We start from the raw sequence: 12,442 nt of genomic DNA on the forward strand, positions 1-12,442 counted from the left end.
TTTATAATGCTTTTTGTCTATTTTTTTAAGCTACATTTTTTAGAATCATATTTTAACTGTTTTGTTATCTACTCACCTTACAAGCTCCTTCATCTTTGTTTTTTTGTGACGCAACTTTATAATATTTTCTATATAGAGAAAAAAGGTAATTTAGTCTTTCCTCTAGCATGGTTAATCCAAACTGGTTTTGAATGATTGATCATTTCAAGAAAGTTTCTTTGGCTTCCTATCTCATTATTGGTTATATCATGTAAATTTTTAGAATTTCTGTCCAATTTGAAGAAACATTTATTTCACATCTTAGCTGTTTGTACTGCTGCTCTAAGTGTGTGCCCTACAAATGCAAGAGTTATGGTAATCCTAATTTGTTGATTCCAAATATTCCAGATTCCAAAAATTATCTTATGTTTTTATAATTGTTTATCGTATATTAATGAGTGTATTCCTGACACAAGAGAAGTTCAGTTTATATGAGGTAATGATGAAAATCAAAGTCCTGTCTGCTTATAATTTTATACATCTAAGTTTATTTGTTTGTTTGTTTTTGGATAGGGTCTTGCTCTGTCATTCAGGCTGCAGTGCAGTGGTACAATCATGGCTCACTATAACCACGAACTCCTGGACTCAAGTGATCTTCTGCCTCAGCCTCTTGAATAGCTGAGACTACAGGCACATGCCACCACACCTTGCTAATTTTTGTTATTGGTGGTGGTGGTGTTGAGACAGGGTCTCGTTTTGTTGCCCTGACTGGTCTGAAACTCCTGGGCTTAAGCAGTCCTCTGACCTCGGCTTCCCAAAGTGTTAGAATTAACAGGCATGAGCCACCATGCCCAGCCACATGTGATAATTGAAAGAACTTTCCGCAGGTTAGCTTCTCCTCTGTTACCCAGTACTTACTTACTTCTGGTTCAGTTAAGATCTTTTACCCTACACCTTCACTTCCAGATGCCAAGAGAGTTTTCAGAGCAGGTGGAAAGAGTTTCCTGGGAGCTGGGCCTACATTAGGACTGCTGGCAATAACTTGGAAGTGCTGTGGATAAACAACTGGATACCATTAATTCCAATCTAAAGTATGTCTTAGTCCACTTGGGCTGCTGTAACAAAATGCCATAGACTGGGTTGCTATATACAGCAGAAATTTATTTCTCACAGTTCTGGAGGCTGGGAAGTCCAAGATCAGGGCTCTGGCAGGTCCAGTGTATAGCGAGGGCCAGATTTTGCATAAACAGCTCTCTTCACTCGAACCTTACATGGTAGAGGGGGCAAGGGCTCTCCCTCAGGCCTCTTTTAGGGTCCCTTCTCATGAGCTAAGCACTTCCCAAAGACCCCCCTCCCAATATGATTACCTTGAGGATGAGAATTTCAACTATGAATTTTGAGGGGACATAAGCATTTAGGTCACAGCAATGTATCCTCAACTCAACTTCCCCTGGGCTGAACCCCAAAAATGTTCATAGTCACTCAATGCCATTGAAGAGGTGGGGAAATGTAACTGATAGAGAATTGAAGTGGAAACAAACAGAAGCCTTTATCAACTGTAGTTAAAATATCTTACTGTATACATTTTACAAAAACATGACTACATGAGCATGTTGCTAATTGTCCCTCTCAGAACCATGAGAGGGACACTTAAGCTTCATTAGAATATGGTGCATCTAACTCTGAAACCTGTGGACAATTTTATATGTAGTTGAAGCTGAGAGAAATGATCAGGGCAGTCATTGTAGTTGAATTGCTTAGGTATTTTTTATATTTTTTATGGATTCCTGATGTCCCTTAAACTTTATCACAATACTACTTATGCCTAAGATAGGCCTTTCTTTCAGGATTAAAAATGCAGAGTGAGAAGTGATTCTTTAAGTTTTTATCTTTATAAAGTCATCCCACTGAACAAAGGCAATGGATTATGATTAGATCTCTAATCAGCAAGTTAAGGAATTCATATAAAAGCTCATTTTCTAATGGTGTTAAACAAATGAAGTCCTAATTTAACTCACTATTCTGTCATCTGAAATGAAACAGGCCTGAAGATTTAACATCATGAAATACTCCAGTTCATTTTAAATGTTTACTATAATTAAAAAATTTCAAAGAGTAAAGCTATAATGACATTTCTCTTACTGCTAAAATGATCTGGAACATAATGTATTCTTTCCTCAAAAATGAGACAAGCACTTCAGAGTGTGGTAGTGCCTGAGGACCTCCTTATGAACGTCCCTTATCTGGCTCTGTGCTGTGCATCATTTTATAGCAGGGATGTGCTGCTGAAGTACAACACATGGCACTATACAAAAGCTCCAAACTATGTCAGTTCCACTCACCAAATACAGAGTGTCTTCTGTTTGCCGGGAATTATCTGAGGACCATTAAAGATACAAAGATGAACTAGACTACCGGTTCTTTTTAATTTTTTTTTTTTTTAATTTCCATAGGTTATTGGGGGACAGGTGGTGTTTGGTTACATGAGTAAATTCTTTAGTGGTGATTTGTGAGATTTTGGAGGTTGAGAGAAGGAGCCGAAATAAGAAATAATGCAACAAATGATTATACTTCCTTTACGCTGATTATCTTCCTTCAGCTGGGTTTTTGAACCAAGTGCAGTGGGGATACAAAGAAAAGAGGTCACATCCAGATGGGACAAAAAAGAAAAGGTTTCATCTGCTGTATCAACAACATTTGATAACATTATTAGAGCCTTTCCTATGCCGCAAGCACTAGCTTAAATAATGGCTACAGAAACAAGATTAAGATACAAGGTGGTCCTTCCATGCTTCAGAATCTAGGTGGGGAGACATATATACAAAAAAAGAATTTAAAGAGAAAAATCAACTTGTTCTTAAACAAGACAAAATCAAAACTTCTTCTCAACCCTGGAATAATATTTTCTTTCTACAGCCAATCCCTAAACCAGAGACTCAAAAGCCATGTTGGCTGTGCTATCATGACAAAGGGCCCTTCTAAAATGGGTATGCTGTCATGGTGGTTCAAAGCTTAGATCTAGAGACCACCTGGACTCAAATCTTTTTAACTCCTGGCTCCTGCCTTACCTCATCTGTGACTCTGGGCAATAATTTCATTTCTCTGTGCCTTCTCCACTCAAGTGTTGATAATAATAGTACCCAGCTGTAATGCTTTGATCATAAAATGAGTTACCCATATAACATTTACTTAGATCAGTGCTTAGCCTGAGGTAAGCTCTTCACACATGATTTCTTTTTCTTAATCTTGTTGATTACTATCTATTCTTACAAAAATAGCTCGTGTAGTGGGTACTGGAACAGAAAGTTGCATACATTGGTATGGGGTCACAGGAGAAAGGAAAATAACTCTTGGGAAGGCAGATAAGCTTCATTAATGATGTGATCCCTGCAGTGGGTTTGGAAGGAAAGATGATGCTATCCTTTTAAATGGGAATGAGGGAGAGTGGGACTGGATTAAACATCCATGTAAGGGGAACAGCATATGCAACAGTGCCTATGCAGTGTCATAAAGGCACCTGGCTTGCTTGGGACTGATGAAAGGAGCTTGTTACAGTTGAACAGAGTGCATATGAAATAATTCTTGAAGGATGAGCACAACTTTGGCAAGTAGAGATGGAAGAAGGAAGTCAGTGGGGTGGAGACGACCAGGTGGGTGGCATTCTAGGCAGAAAGAGGGAAACATGGGGAGGGGTGAGAGAACATCCAGAAGTGGGATTTGTCTGGAGGGTAGGGTGGGTACAGGGGGTGAAGGGCTTAGCGGAATGGAAGGAGAGTTAGATTCACATTGTGAAGAGCTCTGGAAACCACCATGGGGAGTTTACCAGCAGCACTTCAAGCAATCCAGTGGGAAGAATGGAAGGTTCTTTTTCTTTGACTGATCAGGGACATGATAGAATCACATTTTCCCTTTATACAGGTTAATCTGACAGTACTTTCAGAAAGGATTAGTGTGGGAAGACAGAGGAGCAAGAATGCCATTTAAAAGGCAATTCTCTCTAGGAGTTCATAACATCTAAGTCTGGGACCAACTCTATAAAGCTAAAATCGATTTCTGTGTGCGTGCGTGTGTGTGTGTGTGTGTGTGTGTGTGTTTCATCTGAAGGCTATGCCATAAGGATATTATGACTGTGATTCCACTAGAGGGTAGTAGAGACAAATTGGTAAAATAGGCTGCTATTTTTCCCTACCTGCTACAGGCCAACTATTTTCTTGTCTATGTTTTGTATTGGTTGCACGTTTAATTTAGTCACTCCATGGCTAAGAAAAATATGACAAGTACATTTAGTGGGTTATAGCTCTAGAGAGTTTAGTAAGTTCAAGGTATCAATGTTTAGAAGACAATAAAGCTGGATTGACAAAATCAGAAAACTAGATGGCCTTTAGCCTTTTTACAATAACCGATATCTCATTATGACATTGAACTGAAAACCTTCTTTTAAATTGAACGCTGAAAATTACATCCAAATATCTTGTTGATTGTATTAAAAAAAAGATTGGTAAAAGTTAATTCTGGTGTGCACTCTTAGTTAAGTAATTTAAGTTGAGAAGGCATTTCTTTGGTATACTCATCTACAGATAATATCCTAAAATAGATACTGCTATATTGTATACATTGCTATATTTTAGCACACACACATACACATATATTTTTGGAAAGTAATAAGCAATAAAGATCTATAATGCATATATTGTTTTGTTTTTCAACTTGTATTTTCTTTACTGTTATCATGAGGAAATAATTCTATATGAATAAAACCACATACTTGAAAAAGTTCATTATAGCATTTCTAAATTAACAAAAATTTAGAGGCTACCTAGACTCTAATAGGGAAATGGTTAAATAGGAAAATTAGGGTACTTTTCTTAATCAAATACCACATACACAGACATATATACTGTGATAGCAAGTTTATAAAAGCAAGAACTTATACTAAAATAAGTAGATACAGAATTGTTCACTTAGTGTTACGGGATGTGTCATCATTTAAAAACACTTCTTCTATGGGATGTGTCATCATTTAAAAACACTTCTTCTAACTAGTTTTATGTTGTTTTTATAATGACCACACACAAAAAGGTTAATATACTGTCAATAATATTTTACTTACAATTTCAAGACGTTGCCACTTAGTTAACACCTTACAACTTTTCAGTCCAAAGATCACTATGATATATTAACACTTTAATCTGAGTAACTCTCTTTGATTACTTCTTTTTTTTTTTTTTTTTTTTTTTTTAGACAAAGTCTCGCTCTATTGGCAGGTTGGAGTTGGGTAGCATGATCTCGGCTCACTGCAACCTCTGCCTCCCAAATTCAAGCAATTCTCCTGCCTCAGCCTCCCAAGCAGCTGGGACTACAGGTGTGTGCCACCATGCCTGGCTAATTTTTGTATTTTTCATAGAGACGGGATTTCACCGTGTTGGCCAGGATGGTCTTGATCTCTTGACCTCGTGATCTGCTTACCTTGGCCTCCCAAAGTGCTGGGATTACAGGGGTGAGCCACCGTGCCTGAGAACTTTATATTGTTAAAAGGAAGCAAAGGAAGGAAGGAAGGGAGGGATGGAGGAGGGAACTGAGACTCCTAGAATGCATCTGTTATCATATCTACAATGAAATATCTCTAGGGTAAGCTATAGTATTTTAAAAGATTTATTAAGTACCTTCCTCAATAGCTTAAGGAAAGGAGTGCAAAGAGGCCAGCAGAGCAAACAGAATTCTGAAATGGAATTTGTCCATATACCAGAAGTACAGTGTATTACCAAATTTTAAATGGGTGTGTCCTACTGCAGGAAGTAGAAGCTTCGTAAACTTGTTCAGTCATGAAAACGCTGAAGTTGAACATCCTCTTCTATCTTTAAAAATATAACAGGCCAGGTGTGGTGGCTCACGCCTGTAATCCCAGCACTTTGGGAGGCCGAGGCAGGCGGCTTGAGGCCAGGAGTTCAAGACTAGCATGGCCAACATGGTGAAATCCCAACTCTACAAAAAGTGTAGAAATTAGCCAGGTGTCGTGGCGGGCACCTGTAATCCCAGCTACTCAGGAGATTGAGGTAGGAAAATTGCTTGAACACCAGAGGTGGAGGTTGCAGTGAGCTGAGATTGCACCACTGCACTCCAGCCTGGGCGAGAGAGTGAGACTCTGTCTCCAAACAACAACAACAAAAACATAACAAAACTCCAAACTAAAACTAAATTCATCTTCATTCTAATGGCTTCTAAACACTCTCAAAGGCAGTAAGCATAGAATTATAGAATAATAAAATGTTAGAGTTGTTGGAACCTTAGAAATCATCTAATGAAAAGTACCCTAATTTTCCTAATGAAAAGGGAAGAGAGTCTTAAGGAGTGTTACATTCCTTACATTTTTAGAGCAACATGTACTTACTAAATTTGTTTTGTTATTTAAGCTTCTGATAATAGTGTAACTTTGTCAGTAAGTAGGATGTGTGCGTGTGTATGTGTGTGTGTGTGTTTCTGTGTGTAGGTAGGTAGGTAGATACAAAAAGAAATCAGTTAAATGTTTCAAGATAGTAATAATAACCATCTTTTATGATATTTAGAATTGTGCCAGGTACTATTCTAAGTACTTTAAATCGACTATCTTTAAAGATGCAACAATTCTGCTGGTGCAGAGCCAGCTTCAGATGAGGAAACTGACATCTCAAGAGTTTAGATAATTTGTGCAGTGCCAGACGGCTAACAAGGGGCAGAATGGACACTTGAACCCAGGATTTTTCCTGACTTCAAAGCCGAGCTTCTCTACCTGCCCGCAATGTTCCACTTATGTGCAATAAAACAAATACATAGCACTCTATTAAGATTATAAATTACTTGAAATATTATTAATATTAATTTTGATATTTAGAAATAACATATTTTGTCCTCTTACACTGTTGTGTCTGAATGATAATTACATTCTCACCAATATCTCCCTAAATCACAGCAGAAGTGTATCATTTTCTTTAAATAAAAAAGTGATTAGAGAAGGTTGAATCATTGGTTAATAGTAGAGTATTTAAAATAGTTGTTCATTATTCTTGGAACATCACAATCATTAGCTTCAGATGAAATGGATGAGACACTTTAGAACGCATTCTTGCATAGTCCAGGCTAATCACTAGAATTTTCCACTTAAGATACATAGTTGTTTATTTTCACTGCTTTTGTGGGAGTAGGCAGGGGGTGACATAAGAACACAGAAGTGGACTAATGTAATCCTTAGTTCATGACACATTGTCACTATTGGTGCATTTATGGGCATCCTTATTTATATAATTATTAATTTATAGAAATAATGTAGTAAACACCCATGAAACCCTAACCCAACATTAAAACTGGATATGGAACAATAATTTATGTGTGTGTGTGCTCCTCTTTGCATTATCTCATTTGACCACTGCCCAAACCTCAGGTAACTGCTGTCATCTTGAATCATCATTCCTTTGCTTACCTTTTTATTTAGTTTTGTCTTATCTGTATAGTTTTAAGAATGTAGAGTCTTAAGAAGTCCCCTCGAATTTTATTTAAAATTTTTTAAACCTGAAAATAGTTGAGAGTAGTAGCAATAAAACTCATACACCCTTACTCTAGATTCCCCAATTATCATTTGACCAAATTTGATTTTTCTTCTCTTCTCTTCTCTTCTCTCCTCTCCTCTCCTCTCCTCTTCTTTTTCTCTTCTCTCTTCTGTCATTCTTCTTCCTTCCTCTTCCTCCTCCCCCTTCTTCACCTTCTCTTTGTCTTTCTTTGCTTTCTTCTTCTTCTTCTTTTCTCTATTCCCACTTCCTGAACCATTTTGAAGTAAATTACAGACATCATGGCTTCCTCAAATGACTCACTTGCATTTCTTGAGAATGATGTTTTCCTATATAACCAAACACCACTATCAAAACCTAAGGAAAGTAACACTAATTCCATAATACTCTCTAATATATTATCCACATTCAAATATCCATAATTTTCCAAAAAGTCTTTTAGAATCTGTTTATTATATCTCTAATTCTATTTTAATAGTTTTCCATCTTCTGTTTTGGGTTTTGTGAGAATATATTTAAGCTGGTTATTCCAAAATGGTTCCCACGTGGTACATTTATCTGATAATTTCTTCTTGGGGTCATTTAACTTGTTTCAATATCCCTGTATTGCATACAATATTTTCTGTATTGTGTATTGGTCTGGTACATTTGATTAAGTTCAGGTTATGCATTTTTGGTAAGGATACTTAATAGCAAAGTCGTGCATTTCACATTGTATTCTGTTGAGAGGGACATGATTCAGGTGGCCCACTTCACTTAATTGTAACTTTTAATTAAATCTTTTCATTTTAGGCTGGACATGGTGGCTCACACCTGTAATCCCAGCATTTTGGGAGATCAAGGAGGGCAGATCACTTGAGCCCAGAAGTTTGAGAACAGCCTGGGCAACATCATTAAGCCCTATCTCTACAAAAAATACAAACAAATTAGCTGGGTGTGGTGGTATGTGCCTATAGTCCCAGCTACTTGGAAGGCCGAGGTGGGAGGATTGCTTGAGCTCAGGAGTTTCAGACTGCAATGAACCATGATCGTGCCACTGCACTCTAACCTAGATGACAAAGTGAGACACTGTCTCAAATAAAATAAAATTTTTACATATACATTTTTCCACTTTATAGTTGTGTGCATAAATTCTTTAACACTCTTCCACTCATGAGGTGGATCTTAATTCTTCTCCCTCTAGCCACTATGCCATGAGAACACTTGGGCCATGGTTGGAGTGGCCTTTGGGTCTCCTTCCAAGAGCCAGCAATGAACTAGTTCTGCTAGTGAATGAGCTTGGAAGTGGATATTGTGCCAATATTTGGTTATTAAGTCATATTTTTCAAGAAATTTTTCCATTGGGTACAATTTTTCAAATTGTTGGTATATCGGTGATAATAGAATTCTCTTATTACATTTTATATCTCCAGCAGGTCCATACATTGTTTTAATTCATGATACTATTTATTTGTGACTTTTCTCCTTTTTCTAGTACAATCTTGCCAGAAGGTTATCTTTGTTTGTTTTTTCTTATTGTTGTTTTTTGAGACAGAGTCTAGCTCTGTTGCCCAGGCTGGAGTGCAGTGGCACTATCTTGGTTCACTGCAACCTCTGCCTCCCAGGTTCAAGCAATTTCGTGTCTCAGCCTCTTGAGTAACTGGGATTACAGACACATGACACCACACCTGGCCTGATTATTTTGGAAGAACCGATGTTTGCCTTTGTTAACATTCTCCATTGTATCTATAATTTTATATTTCACTAATTTCTGCTTCTATTTGTATTATCTCTTTCCTCCTACACATTAACATTTAGTATCTTGGCTTTCCTAATATAAGTATTAACATCTAAAATGTCCCTCACGATGTCATTTTTGCTGTATACTATGAGATTTGATATACAGGGTTTTAACTTTTTGAATGTATAGAGACAGTAAAAATAAATGTTTAAATATCATTGTCTACTAATTCTGACATCTGTATCAGTTCATCTTCCTTCTTAGTTGATTTTTCTCTTCATTATTGGTTGTATTTTTCTGCTTCTTTACATGCCTGTAATTTCTGTTTCTTTGCATGCAGTAATTTTTACTGCATCAGCCTTTACTTTTACCTTGTTGGGGGCCGGATCCCTTTGTATTGCTATAAATATATCTGAACTTTGTTCTGAGGTGCAGATTAAGCTCCTTGGAAACATTCTGATCCTTTCCAGTCCTGCTTTTATGATTTGTGATAGAACAAATAGATAGAACCAGAGCTGTGTTTAGCCTAGAGCTAATTATTCCCCATGTCTGAGGCAAGACCCTCCTGGTTACTCTTTTGGTTGTCCCAGAAATTATGAGTTTTTCTACTCTGGTAGGCAGAGCTAGACACTGTTCCTGGCCTTGGGTGTGTAGCAGGTACTAATCCCTTTAATTTTTTGGGGTGGCTGTAAGGGAGGAGACCGCCTGTCGTATTGTCTTATGCCCAATTTCTGCCTCCAAAGAAAGAAAAAGTAAAAACTGAAAGGCAAAAATGAAATCCACAAGCAGACAGCCCAGCGCCACACCCTGGGCCTGGTAGTTAAAGATCGATCCCTGACCTAATCGGTTATGTTATCTATAGATTATACACATTGTATAGAAATGCACGGTGAAAATCCCTATCCTGTTTTGTTACGATCTGATTACTGGTTCATGCGGCCCCCAGTCACATACACCCTGCTTGCTCAATCAATCACAACCCTCTCACGTGGACCCCCTTGGAGCAGTGAGCCCTTAAAAGGGACAGTAATTGCTCACTTGGGGAGCTTGGCTCTTGAGACAGGAGTCTTGCCGATGCCCCCGGCCGAATAAACCCCTTCCTTCTTTAACTTGGTGTCTGAGGAGTTTTGTCTGCGGCTCGTCCTGCTACATTTCTTGGTTCCCTGACTGGGAAGCGAGGTGAATGGTGGATGGTCGAGGCAGCTCCTTAGGTAGCTTAAGCCTGCCCTGTGGAACATCCCGCGGGGGACTCCGACCAGCCCGAGCGACGCAGATCCTGAGAGCGCTCCTGGGTAGGCATTTGCCCTGGTAGGACGCCTCGCCAGAACAGTGTGTGGCAGGCCCCCCTGGAGGATCAACACAGTGGCTGAACACCAGGAAGGAACAGGCACTTGGAATCTGGACATCTAAAACTTGGTAAGACTAGTATTTGAAACTTGCCTTCAAGTTTGAGTGGAGGCGTAGCCTGATCACCCACGGTGTGCCTTTATCGGCACTTCAATTTTGGTTTTGGTTTTGGTTTTGACCTGGTTTGAATTGCTTGACAGGATTGATCTTGGGAACTTGCCTACTCCATTTGAGTGGAAGTATGGCCTAATCACCCATAGTGTGCCTGTACCGGCACTTTGGTTTTTGTTTTTGATTTGGATTGCTTGATACTTTGGTTTTGGTTTTTACCTGGCTTGGATTTCTGGATACTCTGATTTTGGTTTCGATTTTGGTTTGATGCAAACTGCAAAAGTGTGTGTGTGCCCTTTTTACCTGTTCTTTGTTTTGTAGTGTACGTGTGGTGCAAGCATGGTGTTTTGTCTCAAAGAAGCATGGGTCAGGCACAAATAAGCCCACCCTACTAGGAACTATGTTGAAAATTTTCAAAAAAGAATTTAAGGAAGACTATGGAGTACTATGACACCAGGAAAACTTAAAACTTTTTGTAAGATAGACTGGCCAGCATTAGAGGTAGGCTGGCCATTAGAAGGAAGCCTGGACAGGTCCCTTGTTTCAAAGGTATGGCACAAGGTAACCTGTAAGCCTGGGAACCCAGACCAATTCCCGTACATAGACACTTGGTTACAGCTAGTTTTACACCCCCCCGCCCCCAACACACAGTGGTTGAGAGAACAGTAGCATAAGTGGCTGGCAGAGGCAAGGAAAGACCAGCAGAGAGAGAGAAAGGAAAGAGACAGAGAGGAAAAGAGGCAAAGAGAAAGAGGAAGAGACAGACAAAGAAAGAGTTAAGGAGAGAGAGAGAAAGAGAGAGGCAGAGAGAGAGAAGAAAAGACAGGGGCAAAAGGAAAGTCAAAGAGAGAGAGACAAAAAGAGAGAAAGAAAGAGAGAGATATACAAGTAGTTAAGAAAAAAAAAGTGTACCCTATTCCTTTAAAAGCCAAGGTAAATTTAAAACCTGTAATTGATAATTGAAGGTATTCTCCATAACCCTGTAACACTCCAATACTACTTTGTTGTCAGCGTAAACAAGGGCATATCCCAAAAGCACTGAGGTCTTCCTATCAAAAATCCTTAACCCAGTAACACACGGATGGCCCAAATGCATTCAATCTGTAGTGGCAACTGCTTTGCTAACAACAACAACAACAACAAAGTAAAAAAAAAATAGCTTTTAGAGTAAACCTCATTGCAAGCACACCTCACCAGTTCAGAAGTATCCAAAAAAAAAAAAAAAAAAAAAGAACAAAAGGGGGATGGAATTTATATAAAACCAGTATTATATTGTAAGTTCTTGTCCTGAAATAAATTAACCGGTTGTTTAAAGAAAGAAATATTTGTAGTAAGTCAGAAAGTTAAGGCATGTTGAAGAATTGTCTGCAAAAGTCATGAAAGAGAAAAATGTTATAAAAAAGAATTTATGCAAAAAATATTGTATAATTTAAAAGAAACTAGGCCTCCTGAATGTAAAACTATTGAAAAAAAAATTTATGTGCAAAGTGTATAAGAAAAGTAAAATATATCTTTGGTAAAAGCATTATAAGGTGACATAAGAATGTACATTTTTACCTACATTAAAAAGTTAAAAAAAGAATTATTGTTTTGAAGGTTTAAGCAAGTTTTAAAATGTTAATTGTGAAGAAAATTCTGTGTATAAACATATTAGCTAAAGTTAAAGAAGTATCATCTGGTTTTTCTGTGAATTGGACATTAAAGTAAAAGCATAACAGGTTTTTCTTAAAGCACTAACCTGCTCTTT

The sequence above is a fragment of the Chlorocebus sabaeus genome, chromosome 9, assembly GCF_047675955.1.
Source record: "Chlorocebus sabaeus isolate Y175 chromosome 9, mChlSab1.0.hap1, whole genome shotgun sequence".
NCBI lineage: Eukaryota > Metazoa > Chordata > Mammalia > Primates > Cercopithecidae > Chlorocebus > Chlorocebus sabaeus.